Source organism: Sander lucioperca, chromosome 4, assembly GCF_008315115.2.
Source record: "Sander lucioperca isolate FBNREF2018 chromosome 4, SLUC_FBN_1.2, whole genome shotgun sequence".
Lineage (NCBI taxonomy): Eukaryota > Metazoa > Chordata > Actinopteri > Perciformes > Percidae > Sander > Sander lucioperca.
The window spans coordinates 18,879,785-18,894,668 of record NC_050176.1 but is presented as its reverse complement, the minus strand read 5'-3'; the positions used below and the strand labels follow the sequence as shown (position 1 = coordinate 18,894,668).

Genomic DNA, 14,884 nt, shown 5'->3' with positions numbered 1-14,884 from the left:
ACACACACACACACACACACACACACACTTCAGTGAATTTAAAAAAGTGTTTCATTAGCTTTGATAGTAGCGTAGCGATTTTGCCATTTAATCCTTCGTCTGAATCTGTGTGTGTGTGTCTGCATCTTATAGTAGCATGATGTCCTCTCTTCTCTGCACTCACACAGACGCAGCAGAGGTCTGGTTTGACAAGGTGTGCGTGTGTGATCAGGGCCACTCCCCCTCAGTCGCAGGCCTTCTTTAATGAGGACACACACACACACACACACACACACACACACACACACACACACACACACAGGCTGGATCAGAGCAGCACTGCAGGGAGCAGCAACCAGGGCAAAGTGAAATGTCACTTCTCCAAGAGATGGGGGAGTGGGTTTGTTGTTATGGCAATAGCTGAGAGAGTGGTAGCTGAGTTTCCTCCATCCTTCTCTCTCTCTCTCACTCTCTCTTGTACTTACTGTGGTCATTGCAAAAGCACTAACTGTCAAAGCTAAAACAAGAACTATCTTATATCAGATTACAACAGCAGCTGTGACCCAAACGATACGCCAAATGTCAGTACTAATCAAGAAATACACTGATAGGCTTCAAATCTGTGACTTTTAATTTCTTGACATAGGAAATATGCTGTTAGGCGTCAGTCTCTTCATCTTGTCACTCATCTTCACGAGATGTTAACTGCTACCACGGTGTAGTAGAAGCAGGCAGAAAATGTAGCCAGCTAAAGGCGTGTTCACATATAGTGATTTTTTCTCTACAAAGGTGGTGAAAACACACAAAGATGGTAGTTTATCATGGGAAATGCGCACGCTGTGCTCAGAATCACAGAACAGAACAAAGCTCAGAGGGTGGGGTTCCCTGGGTAGGAATGTGTCACTTATTTTGCCTCCACAAAAGTGTAACCTTTTGTCACAGTAACACTCTAAACTAATGTACTGTACGTAGGCCTGTTTACTTAATTGCTTCCAAAACTTTCAGCTTTCACATGTGGTTGAAAGCTTCCAAAGCAATATAGTTAGCTGACCTTGAATTCTCTGAATGTTGTAAAATATTGTTAATTTAAGTTCTTGGGATACAAAAAATAATTTTAAAATGATTACAAAAGCAAGTGATGCAACACTCTTTGGGATCAATACATTCTTCCCTTTGGCTCACGCTCCTCAGAAGGGAGTTCTGCATCCAAACTTAAAGCCTCTGAACACCCACACAGGTGTTTTCAGTTATTCTGGCTGATTATGCTGCGTTCCAGGCAACCCGTAACCCGTGTTTTCATAACCTTCTACCCGTGAAAGTGCCCTGGAATGGCAGTCAAACCCGTAACTTACTACCCGTCAACTCGTACCAGATCGTTGTACTTCCAGTTACAGTTTTTGACGTCACACACATAAACAACAATGGCGACCCCTGTTGATGCTGTACAGACGTGCGATTAACGTGAGAAATAGAAATAAATAGACATAAATAGGCAATGTAAAGTAATTCTGCGCATTGTAATCAAAACAATACACATACGATTGTGTACTACTACAGGTTATGTTTATTAAATGAAGCCCAAAATATGTCGCTGACTAGAAATCGCTAGTATCAGCTAGCGCTAGCTAACGTCAACGTTAGGTAGCCACTACCTAACGCTAACACTAGCTAACACTAGCTAGAAGGGTTTGTCGTGACTTTGCCTGGAACGCTACCAAGTCGCGAGTCGTGACTTGAAGTCGTAACTTACGGGCTAAAAATTGTGTCTGGAACGCAGCATTAGACTCTGTACAGGTTGAAGGTGGGCCGGAGCTTTGATGGGAACTTATTAGGTCACAAATTCTTTCTACCAATAAGGATGACAAAGTTGTCAATTGTCCCGCTCTAACAGGTGCAACAACACTAACAGTGGACAGAAAGATGTCAATCACTCAGTCTAACCTTAATTATAAACACCTGTGTGGGTGTTCGGGGCCTTTAAAAATTGGTTGTAAATTGCCAGTCAATCAATGACAAAGCACAAGTATATGTTGATAGATTAGTTTTTACAAGGAGTGATGAAGTAGCTTTATGTCAAGTACAATAGAAACTATATAAAAGTGGTGTGGAGATAGATTACCTGGATTACCTTAAATTAAAGTCTAATCTAAAAAAACACCTAAGACGTTCGGGACCTTGTTCGGCGTATGCAAAAGCTAAACTTTCATAGGAATGAATGGGGCGCCATCTTGGATCGCTGTATATACTTTCCCACATCAATGGAACAAATGAAGGACGGTCACTAGCTAATAACAGCCAGGAAAAAGGATTGATGATGTGTGAAAGTACATATTGTATATGTGCACATATTGTACCAGGTTTTAAACCAATTGAACACCTATGGGAGATTTTGGAGGGATGTGTTTGACTTCACTTTCCGCCACCATCTGAAAAGCACCAAATCATGTCTCATTTGTTCATACCACCAGTAGAGTTCCAGAGACTTGTATAATCTATGCTAAGGACTGTGTGTTGTTTTCTTCCTTTAATGTTTCACCCATTTGCAAATAGATAGATAGATAGATAGATAGATAGATAGATAGATAGATAGATAGATAGATAGATAGCTTTATACACAAATAAATAGATAGAGACAGATGGAGCCCTATGAGAGATGAAACCTCAGCAGCATTAGAGTAGAGCTGTAGTACTGCAGCTAGATAGAGGGAGGGAAAAGGAGGAGGAGGTGGAAGAACAAGAGGACACGTGACTCTCCGTTCCCCTGGGCTCTGGATAACAGGACGGGGGGGGGGCTACAAGATGGGTTTGTCTGTTAAAGAAGGCGTGAGAGGGATGGAGAGCAGAGAGGAGGTAAAGCTGGAGGACGAAGACCACAGGAAGGAGGGAAGAGTGATGGTTGGGTGGGTGTGGGGGGGCCGGGGGAGGTAAGAGTGATGTATGGAGAGAGTGAGAGGTTTGGAGGAAGGATAGGAGGAGGAGGGATGGCAAAGATGGAGATGGAAAGGGGGGGGGGGGGAATGAGAAAGAGCAAAACGCCAAAAGGAGCAGGCTCAGAGAGGGTGTGTGTGTGTGTGTGTGTGTGTGTCTGTGTGTGCGTGCGTGTGTGTGTGTGTGTGTGTGTGTGTGTGTGTGTGTGTGTGTGTGTGTGCGTGTGCGCTGCAGTAACCTGCTTTTCCCTGCTCCCTATGATCAATCACTCAGCACAGCCTATATAACACACACACTCTGCTGTTACCTTCACACACATATATACTATATTTCTCTATTCAGATAATGTATATACACACGATTACCATGCATGGCCTACATTGCCAGTTACAGTCATATTTCAAGCGTTCATGCATATTCATTTTAAACATTTCTCAGTATCACATGCTGTCAGAAGCTAGCATATGTTTACCATGTTTCCTCGCTGTGTGTGCGTGTGAGAGAGTTTGTTCCGATATCTGTGTGAGGACCAATTTAAGACCTTGAAAGGGGAAGACATTTTTGGAAACTTCTTCGAAGGGTTCAGACTTGGTTTAAGTTTGCATCTTTTTCACAATGGTGGACAACTGATGTTGATCTCTTTCTGGTGCGCTTCAACATTGTGCTGCCCAAGTTATAATTATATCTTAAAAACTATTTTATATATACTGTATATATAAGATATTTTAGGCTCTGAGAAAGGTGTTTCAAATGTCAATGTTTCATGGTTCAAAAAAATCCAAATAGGCTAAATTACAATAATATAATACAGTAAAACCTTCTGTGTCATTCAAGGTTACCCATCAACAGTTTTAAAAATGTCTACTTTTTGATGGCAGTCTGTGGGGAACATTTTTTTTTTTTTTCTGCCACAGGATTTTATTTTCTTGCCTGTATTATATTCGGCCAAATTTGTAGCAAGGCCCAGTCACAACCAAATATAATGATGCATCCATGTGCAGCACAGCTCCAAATTTCCCTTTTAACAACAACAAATGAAAAATATTTTTTTACTCAGTGTCACTGTAAGTATAATCCCATTAAATTTGCGAAGCCCATTCACGCTAACTGGTAAGGCTCCAAAATCATTGTTTGTTCCATCACTTTCGTAATGTAGTATGAAACAAACATTGCAGCATCAAGGCACTGCTACAAGGCCTTCAGACTTTTAGTTCAGTTTTATTCTACATGTTAATAGTGTCGGTCTATTCCTTTCTCGCTTTTTCTCTCCTCGTGGTATTCTAGGAGAGTTTGTGCTCGTGCTGTGCGAGTCGTGACTGATAAGACTTCTGCCACAGTGTTGTGATGTGTGTGTGTGTGTGTGTGTGTGTGTGTGTGTGTGTGTGTGCGTGCGTGCATGTGTGCCGACTTCATTCTTGGCAAACACATGGGGGGAGATACTTGACGAGGACAAGAATTAATGAGAGAGGGAATTAAAGAGGAGAGGACACACACACACACACACACACACACACACACACAGAGTGACCAGTGTATTTAGTATTCAGGGATGACCGTCCATTGATTTTCAGTGCCGTGCCGTGACGTCACACAGTAATCTAATCTTTTACTGTAGACACTGGGCCAGTCAGTCAATGAGAGGACTGAGGATGTCCCTATGACATTTTTAATGGATGTTCACAGAGACAGTGTTCAAAAATAGACCTCTCATTGTAGTGACTATATATATTTAAACAGTATACTGGATACTTGTATGTATAGTTTCCAGGATTGGTGGCTCAGTCCGTCTCACTCTTTGAGATTATTAATAGGAATTTGCAAGTGATTACAGCTTTGACATGGTGAAACAGCAGCAAAAAGTTAAAGGAAGATTCCACTGAAAATATATCTTTTGAGTATCGGTACTCATCTCGTGTAGACTTAAAAGGTGGCTTTAAAAAAGTTTGTAATTTGTGCTTTCTTGGAAGGCATTGGCTGTAGTTGGCTAAACTGCTTGACTAATGTTAGTTACAGTCATGTAGGTCTACTGTACCGTAGGCGCCACATGCACTTTCAGCTGTATTATGTAGGAAAAAATTGAACAAAAATAGAAGATTGGAGCAAACCTAAGTCCGAGGAAAAACATATGTTATTTCCTGCTACCTGGTCGCAACTTGAGAAACTGGAACCTGAAATATTTTTTTGTCCAGATGATTAGAGCGAGTCTTTGGATTAAGTCATTTTCTGTGACTCATGTTATGATTAGCCTAATATGCCATTATCTAACACAGGAAGTGGAATGGGCAGGTTACCTTGCATCTGCAATGTAAGCATCATATCCTGAATATGATGGAAAAAAACATAGTAGCCTAAGACTCTCTCCTGTGAATGTAAACATTGACAGGCTGCATGTTGATAATGACTAGAGTTAGATAAAATAAACTAAAACATCATTAAGTTATTTGGTTATAAAACTATATAAATGCAGCGTCAACAATTGATGTGGATTGGCCTAAGGCACCGAAATGGACAGAAAAAAAGTCTTTTGTTAGGTTTAGTTTGTGCACACGCATAAGATTGAGACTTTTTTTCTTTTTTTGTCTCTTAAAGGAGAGATGGAACAGACTGCGCAGGTGAGACACAGAAATCTGATGGGGCTTGTAAAAACATCTAGTCTCATCTCGGGGAAAAAAGATGGCATACTGAGTCACTAGTGTATCACTAGTGTATCTGGCAAAGATACCAAATGACATTAGGGGGAAACAGGAGCATCTGACTCACTGCAGGGACGACTGACTGCTGAGTTTTGCGTCAGAAACAGGACAGTTTACATAAAACAGGTCTTCATAAAGATATTTATCCAGCTGTGATCGACTCATGCCGTCCAAAACAGTTTAGGACGAGATGAAGCACATTAAGCTTGGGAAGCTTCGGAATGTGAATCAGTGGTGGAATGCAACTAAGTACATTTACTCAAGTACTGTAATTAAGTACAAATTTGAGGTACTTTTACGTTACTTGAGTCTTTTCTTTTCATGCCACTTTCTACTTTCTACAATATTCTACTTTTTACTCCTCTACATTCATCTGACAGCTTTAGTTACTCGTTTCTTTACAAATTAAGATTTTTGCACACAAAACACACGTAGTTTACAAAATGCGATGTTTTATTATAAACTACCCAACAACATAACGGCCTACAAGTCCAGCTGAAATGAAATGATTAGACCATCAAACACTGAGTTGATTGACATATCTGTTTGGATCGTTTCCAGTTTCTAAAATGTGAGGATTTTTTCTGCATTGAGAACTTTTACTTTTAATACTTGAAGTACATTTTCCTGATGAAATTGTCATACTTTTAGTAACATTTTCAATGCAGGACTTTTACTTGTAACAGAGTATTTTTACAGTGTGGTATTAGTACTTTTAAGTAAAGGATCTAAATACTTCTTCCACCACTGCTGTGAATGAAACATCAGCTACATTTTCATGTGAATCAGGTCACTCTCCAACACCAAACGAAAATTTAATTTGACACTGTGAATTGGTGCACACAGGGTTACAGTACCTCCTCTGAGAAAATACTGGATGGACATCGAGCGAGGAAATGAAGTCCAGCAGGGAGAGAAAAATGAGGTCACACAGAGAGAGGGAGAGTACCTGGCTGAAAATTGTCCCTTTGCCATCACTTCCATTATCATTATTGCTCTGCAGTCATTTACAGGCTCATCACTCTCCTATACGTTCTCCTATACCCTCCAACTCTATGCCCTGCAGGCTATCTTCTGCATATGAACGCACCACTCATGTGAAGGATGTTCAGTGCTTGCACCAGCATTGTAATGGTCATTGTAATTATTTTAACCAAAATCACAATCACTTTTGGTGCTTGAACAACCCTTAACCACGGTGGGGGCAGATCCCAAATAGGTCAAAAGTTTTGTAAAGGCACTGAAAAAGTTTATATTTTGTCATGAAGTTCTTCAGTGAGACTTTAGTGGTAAAGTATCTTACAACTTAAAGTGACTATATGTAACTTTTAATGTTTCTGAAACTGTGTAATGTTCCATCTGATGATCATAAATGACCTGGAACAGGAAACAAGACTTACAGTGAAAAGAACGCTAGCTTTACACTACCGGTCAAAAGTTTGGAGTCACTTAGAAATGTCCATTCCACTCCATTATAGACAGAATACCAGCTGAGATCAGTTGCATTGTTTTTTAACCAGGGCAGCAGTTTTCAGATTACATTATGTGCTTACATAATTGCAAAAGGGTTCTCCAATGTTTTCTCAGTTAGCCTTTTAAAATGATATCAGATTAGTAAACAGAATGGGCCTTTAGAACATTGGATGGTTGCTGATAATGGGCAATGTAGATATTGCATTAAAGATCAGCCACTTCTTTCTACAACAGTCGACAACCCTTTTGCAATGATGTAAGCACATAATGTAATCTGAAAACTGCTGCCCTGGTTAAAAAAACAATGCAACTGATCTCAGCTGGTATTTTGTCCTTAATGGAGTGGAAATTTCTAAGTGTCCCCAAACTTTTGACCGGTAGTGTATATAGTTTTTATTAATGCCTCTGCCTGGGTCCAGTTTTTCCTGCAAAGAAACAAAATGATTTTCGGCAGGTAGATGGTAACACATTCTGACGGGTCACAGATTTTGGCGTTAACACCGCAAAAGCCTGTGTTAGTAAAAAGCCAGGTAAAAGGTAGCAGGATTTTTCTTTGTATAGGCCTAATTGTATTTTAATTTTATTTTAGAAGTGATCTGCAGTAGTTATGGCTGATACTGGGGTAGGGCCATCACAGAAAAAAGGAAATAAACCAAAAACTAAAAGCTAAAAGTGAAAGACGACTGGGAAAATCCGAGTCACATTCGGTCAGGCTTTTAACAGATGGAGACAATTACAGGATTGTAAATTATTCAAAACCCACCCCGAATTGGCCATCAGGTATGTAATATATCTATTGGTGATGTGGTTGTACGTCGTAGCCAACATTAAATTACGTCCCCCTTCCATTTAGAGATAGATCCATCCATTAGAGAGAGAGAGATTTCTCTTGGCACAGCTACCAGAAGACTTACAACTTTCAGACACGTAGCTCACGTCACATTTACGTCGTCTCTCTCAGTTGGAGGCTGCGCAGTAACACTCAGCCCTTACCGGAAAAGTGCTTCTAATATCCTTCACTGGTCTCAGTCCAGAGCAACGGGATCTGTTGGTCCATTCTTATATACTGTCTATGTTTTTTTACTGCAGATCATCCAGCCATTTTGAAACAAAATGTAGGAAATATAGCAGGTGACATGTCCCTTTTAAACAAAATATTTTTTTGCTAAAAGCCTGCTTCAGTGTGTGATGCTTTGTGCACACCCACACACCCTTTTGAACAGAAAAAGAGTCACAGACACAAACGCACACCTACAGATACACAATGTGAGGGCAGTAAAGTTAGGCATTTGACCAGTTCATCATCACTCCCACAGTGCTGACAAGTATTTGTCCTGCTTGAGTGTCTTTTAGCAAGGCACTTAATCTCTATCAGCTCCAGCTCTGCCGCACTTTACTTGACTCTAACACACAAACAACTAATTGTGTTGTAAACATATTAATTTGTCTCAACATAAATCAGTACACATGTTTACTGTCAGGGAAGTGATAATTTCACCACTGATACAATAATCAATGTATTGACAAAAACAAGTCAAACAAGCCTCATTAATGTTGAATTTACACAGCAGTTGACCCTCAAAAACCTGTATTGGAATTGTATGTCTGGCCACATGATGAAAGTAAGTCCAATATTTATTTGTATTTGTTTGTTACTTCTCACTCTATTTTGGTCTCCACCAACTCATAATGGGCTTTAGCTGTTTGCTGGGCTGGTGCCTCGGCATGTGAATTCCAACAGTAACATTGGGTTTATCAAAACCTTTTTTGTCTGGAACAGCTGCCCACTGCAGATGGCAACAAGTCCATTAGATAAGTGAAACTGAACTAAACAGAAACCAAACAAAAATATTCCATTAAGTAAAAAAGGGGCTAAAAAGCTTGGCTGCAAAGTTGGGTGATAATTCTCTGTGGATGTTTTACTAGCAACCCCTTTCACATTGCATGTAGTCTCGCATTGCCAGACCTTCCTCCAAAGCACTGTGGAGGAGGGTCTGGCGAGTCCAAACAGCATTCTGGGATGGGGAAAAAATGTGCTCTGGCTTATTGGCATGTCTTTAAACCAATCACAATCGTCTTGGGCGGCGCTAAGCATCGCACGGAACCCCGGTGTCGCTGCAAAATAGCCTCGGGAAGGAACTCATTTTGGCGGAACGTGTGTACATTCAAAGGTTGTTTTAGTCGTGCAACAGAAAACTCGGATTAGACAGATAGTCTAGCTAGCTGTCTGGATTTACCCTGCAGAGATCTGAGGAGCAGTTAACCATAGTCCTCAGAAATCCACCGGAGTTTAAAATTCCAAAACAAAGAAAGCAGAAGGTAACGGACATCCAGCGGAATTTCCGGCAGAAACAGACCAATTCCGGAAGTGGAACGTCGTGGATATAGATTACATTTCATACTCATTTGATCCATGTAATAATATTGGTAGCTGGAACTTTAATGTATTGATTAGTAGCTGGAGTTAGGTGTGGGTGGTTCATTGGGCATCACAAATACAGATTTTGGAGAATTTGCAGCCTAAAACAACTGCAAAGCTTCTATCAAAAACAGAAAATAACACATACCTGTGAAGTATGTTATTTTCTGTTCTTTTCCTGTTTTAGTTCAAGTTTGTGTGCACACAAACATGCAACTACATGACATGTTAAATGCACGCAAACGCCCCCCAGCACACTGAGAGGAAAGAGACACACAAACATGGACACAGAAATCCCGTCGTGCCCTCATGAGGTCCAAGAGTCATGCTGACTGGAGACGGAGGACAAGGTGGGCCAATCAGCTGGCCCGGCAGAGATAGAGGAGAATGGAAAAACTGGAGGAAGATTAGAGACACAGGAAAGAATGACGCGGGTGAACAGGAGAAAGATGAATGACGATGTAATTAAAGGGCAGGGGTGGATGGAGCAGGACTGACACCAGAGAATGAGGTTATTTATTTGAAATTATACAGTAGATGGGAAAATCAAAGTGAAGGCAGATCGAACATGCCTTGCTCTGTTACCAGTGGTGGAAGACGTATTCAGATCCTCTACTTAAGGAAAAGTACTAATTCCACACTGTAAAAAAAACTCTGACAAGTAAAAGTCCTGCATTGAAAATGTTACTTAAGTAAAAGTATGCAAGTATCATCAGAGAAATGTACTTAAAGTATTAAAAGTAATAGTACTCAATGCGGAAAAATCCTCACATTTTAGAAACTGGAAACGATCCAAACAGATCTGTCAATCAACTCAGTGTTCAATCGTCTAATCATTCAATTCAGCTGTAGCGTTATATTAGGCAGTTTCATTTATAACGCTCAGCAAACCTAAATAAAGGTTAATAAACACATATGTGATTAATAGACCGAAGGGTGGATGAATAGAGTAAAGACTAGGGATGCACCGAATCCAGGATTCGGCTTCGGATTCGGCCGAATATTGGGCTTTTTGACGGGGTTTGGTTTCTGCCAAACCTTAGGATTTTTTTCCACCGAACTGAACCCTACGCTTGCACTACGCGCACTACGCTGGTCGACGTAATGACATCGCCGTTGATTACGGGAAGGTGTTTACGTAGATGGACCGCTCAATGCAGTAGGCTGTGAGAAAGTGAAAATGGAACTCGTGAGCAGAAAAAATGCTGTTTGGCAGCACTTTCAGTCAAAAGAAGGCCATTCAAGTCGAGCTACGTGTTTGCAATGTCGATTTGTCTCGTGGTGGCAAAGAGCCTAAACAATACACAACATCACCGCTGTTAAAACATTTGCGTATGAAACATCTGAAAGAATATGAGTTGAGGGAAGGAGCATGAAGGAATCTACAGACAGCAGCCAAAATGCAGCAACTTCAGGTAGGCAAAGGAAGGACAGTCACAGCTAAAAACTTGTGTTAACCAGGTGATTTTTACAGTTAACATAAAATAAAATGAAAAATACACTGCTGTGGACGTTGTTTACTTCATTAATATGTTTACTGTGTTAATGGACTGAGGATGGGAGTAGGATTCGGTATTCGGTTTCGGATTTGGCAGAATCTTAACCAGTGGATTCGGTATTTGGCCGAACCCCAACAATCTGGATTCGGTGCATCCCTAGTAAAGACATACAGTAGATGAGAGAGCAGGAAAGGCGAAAGACCGCCTTCCTTTTTCCTCCACTGCTACTACTATTATTTCTAGTCATAGTTCTATTATATTTATTAGTAAGATAATTGCTACTGTTCATCTTGCCAACTGCTATCATTTTTATGAATCATATTTCTCCATATCTGTATATCTGTATCAGTGTCTCTGTGTCCCAACTGGCAGAGGCAGATGGCCGCCCACCAAGAGCCAGGGTCTGTCCGAGGTTTCTGCTGGTTTAAAGGACGTTTTCTCTCGCCACTGTCACACCAAATGCTTGCTCTTGGGGGGGGGGGGGATTGTTGGCGCTTTGTAAATTAGAGTGTGGTCTAGACCTATTCTATCTGTAAAGTGTTCTGAGATAACTCCTGTTGTGATTTGACACTATCAATACAATTGAATTCAATTGAAAAGAAGAGCACTAAGTGAGGGAGAGAGAAGGAAAGGTGGAGGAAGAAAGGAATGAAGGGAAAATAAGGGAGTGTGGTTGGGGGTGGAGGTAGGGAGAGAGTCCATCAGCTGAGTGTTAGCACTCTGCTGAGATCAGCAATAATGTGTGTGCGAGAAAATGAAGAGGAAGGGGAGATTGAGGATGGAGAATGTGGTCAGAATGAGAGTGCTTGCATCCTGCCTCTGCCAATGAAAGCTCCAGCAACCAGGGGACGGAAAAGAGAACTGAAAAAAAAAGGAAGGAAATGAGCAATAAAGAGAGATCTTTGGATGGAAAGGAAAAAACGAAAATTCTGTATTTGATGAAATGAGAGGGAGAGGTCTGATGCTATGAGCTGTTGAAAAAAAGATTCCCAACCCCTGAGTTGATGGAGCCATTATAATATCCCCCTTCAATTTCAACCCAACTGTCCATTTCTCTCCTGACACCCCTCTGCACCTAGCAAATGGGCTCTCCCAATAAGAGAAAGTGATTGGGGCGTACCACCTTGGTGGCGCAGGATAGGGGGCAGCGGTGACATAACTGCCATAAAGTGCTGCTTAATGTCCCGTAACAGAAGGAGCGAGACAGAGGGAGAGTAGGGCAGGGGTGTGAGAGGTTTTGAGAGCAAAAACAATAGTGACACAAAACTGGGTGAAAATCGTCAGTCTCTCTTAAATTAATTTTGAAAAAAAAATATGAACACTGAACACATCTGTGGTTGTGATTGCTTTAAAGAAATGCCAATAAACCAGAGCACGTTTTTCTCCCATGCTGGAATGCTGTGTGGACGAGCCAGGCCTTCCTCCTCAGCGCTGTGGAGGAAGGCCTGGCTATGCGAGACTATGGTCCCCTTAACAATAGAGACAATGGGGTTTCAGACACGTGTAATGAGAGGGAGAGAGAGGGATGAGATGAAAGAAGAGATGACTTTTGTTGTGGAGCATCTTCCCGCTGCCGCTTCTAGGCATCCAAGAATTGAGAAAAACTAAGCAAGTAAAGTTAATGCATTGGAAAATAGGGTCCAGGTTGGAAAAAAAAACACCCTTTAAGTAAAAGATTGGTATTACTTCTGTCACTGCTGTATTTGTTTCTGAACACATTCATCTTATCCAGTACATCCATAATATACGCAGCGGGGGGCGGGGCATGCATTATAGTATACACAAGCTGGACCATTCACATGAATGCATGTGACCAGGCATTGTGCTCAAATATGTACATACTGTATAAGTAACGACAATTTTCTGCGAAGCTACTGAGAGGAGTATCTGTTTTCCACACGACTGCAGAAAACAGTGGAGTTGAGCTTTTGCCTGCTGTCCACCTTTAATTGCAAAAAAAAACACAAAGCCACACAAAACATTCACAAGAACATGAGTCCATTAAGTATTATTGGCCTGGGTCGTGTGCTATGGTGAGTGCTCTGCGTGTGATGGCAGTGCCAGTTAGGTCTGAGAGGTTGGGAGTATCGAGACCAATGATTTTTGTTCCTGAACAGTAGAGGAGGCTGTACAGGAGGAGCAGAAGGTGGGGTGTGACTGGGAGTGCACTGCATTTCTGGATGGCGGAGAAGCTTCGTTGGCAGCGTCTATGGATGGCGGCAGTGTGATGATCAAAGCTGAGTTTATTGTCGAGGGTGATTACAAGGTACTCGAGGCTCTCCACCATCTTAACTGTCTCAATGTTGATCTGACATTCAGGAGTAGGTGGTTCTCTGTGCACCACTGAGTGAAGTGGGAGATGGAGGGCTGATAGGCCATGACTGAGTTATTGTGCTTGAGAAGTGCAAGTATGGCTGTTTCATCTGAATATTTGAGTCATCTGAACATTTGGAAAACTATTACTGTACGGTACGAAAAGACAGAATGGCACAACTGTTTTACTAACCCGACATGCTAGACGGTCTGTTACAGAGGCGCGGGAATATATTTTTCGGCAGGGGGTGCTGGGGGTGGGGTCCACGGTCCACGTAGAGTCTAAAGATACTATGTTACACAGGCTTTGTATTCTGCAGACCACTCTACCTCTGTCTCCTTTTAAAAACTCACTCGCCCCTCCCGTCAATGAAGTACAGCTGAGCTGACGGTGTGTACAAACTGTATCCCAGTATAGGGCCTACTGCACAGCAAACTCCACAAACCAGCGAAGAAAAAAGTAGGCCTATCTAAATATCTGTGTGAATGCGTGCATATAAACTAAAATGTTATTTATATAGTGCAACCAATGTAAATTATATATTATTAACAATACATACATAATCAAAATCAAGGAGCTCGAAGCACCAGGATCGGTTTTCTAGATGACAATGTATGTTTATTTTAAAGCCAGAAGTAGATTAAGTGTTCATAAACTGCATAACGGCCAAAAAAAGGCCTGAGTGCCACAATGTAACAGACTATGCAAAATCTTTCTTTTCCGACAGTATGTGACAAATTCTAAAAAGTCACAGATTATTTGCAGCACCCCCACTTCCCGCACCTATGGTCTGTTAACACAGAACAATCTGAGAAGCCATCATTGGAAACTGTTTGGAAAAGGGCTGGCACTTTTAAAAAAAAAAAACCTTGCAGGTGATTGGATGAACCATCTGTCTATCACGTCCGCCGTTGTTCGAATAAACAGTCGCAGCCGGTACACACCTAAACCACGCCTGAAGCTGGCAGAAGCTCCTCACAGGCTGCTAATTAGTTTTGTTTGCTGCTGTTCGGACACAAACACATTACTTGACAACCTGACAAGATGGATTTTCGTGTGACGTGTGATCCAGAGATTCTCGCATGATCTCGTGATATCGTTAGAGTTTAACTGAAGGGCATTTGTAAATTCTGCTCCGTGCATGCTGGGAATGTTTCCAGCACCGCCTGATATACCTTTACTGTAGCATTTATAGAACACAAACAAATAATTAACTGCCAGAGCAAGTCAATACGTGTCTGTGGATAAGCTTAGGACATTTATTTTTTACATGTATTTATTTGGCACTTTTCTTGCACACATATCTAAATAATCCTGATAATGGAGATGATGAAACCAGCCTTCCCTATATTTTTTCGACATGCATGATGCCATTTTTTTTTTTCTTACTCTATGTTGGAACATATTGTTCAAATTCCTTAACTGTGCACCGTGTCACACTGGAACATCGTTGGTGTCCATGCGTGCGTGTGTGAGGTGAGTGGGTGAGGGCTTAGCGGGAGACACTAAGGGGACACAAGTTCACACTGTGATGACACATGGCACTCCCACACTATTTCCACATAATACACACATAAAC

General features: G+C 41.4%; 1 protein-coding gene across 23 annotated transcripts in view; it reads left to right on the top strand.

Annotated features, from left to right (window-relative positions):
- cacna1ab (calcium channel, voltage-dependent, P/Q type, alpha 1A subunit, b) overlaps positions 1–14,884 on the top strand; it is a 159,255-nt gene that overhangs the window by 45,327 nt on the left and 99,044 nt on the right. The window lies entirely within an intron of this gene.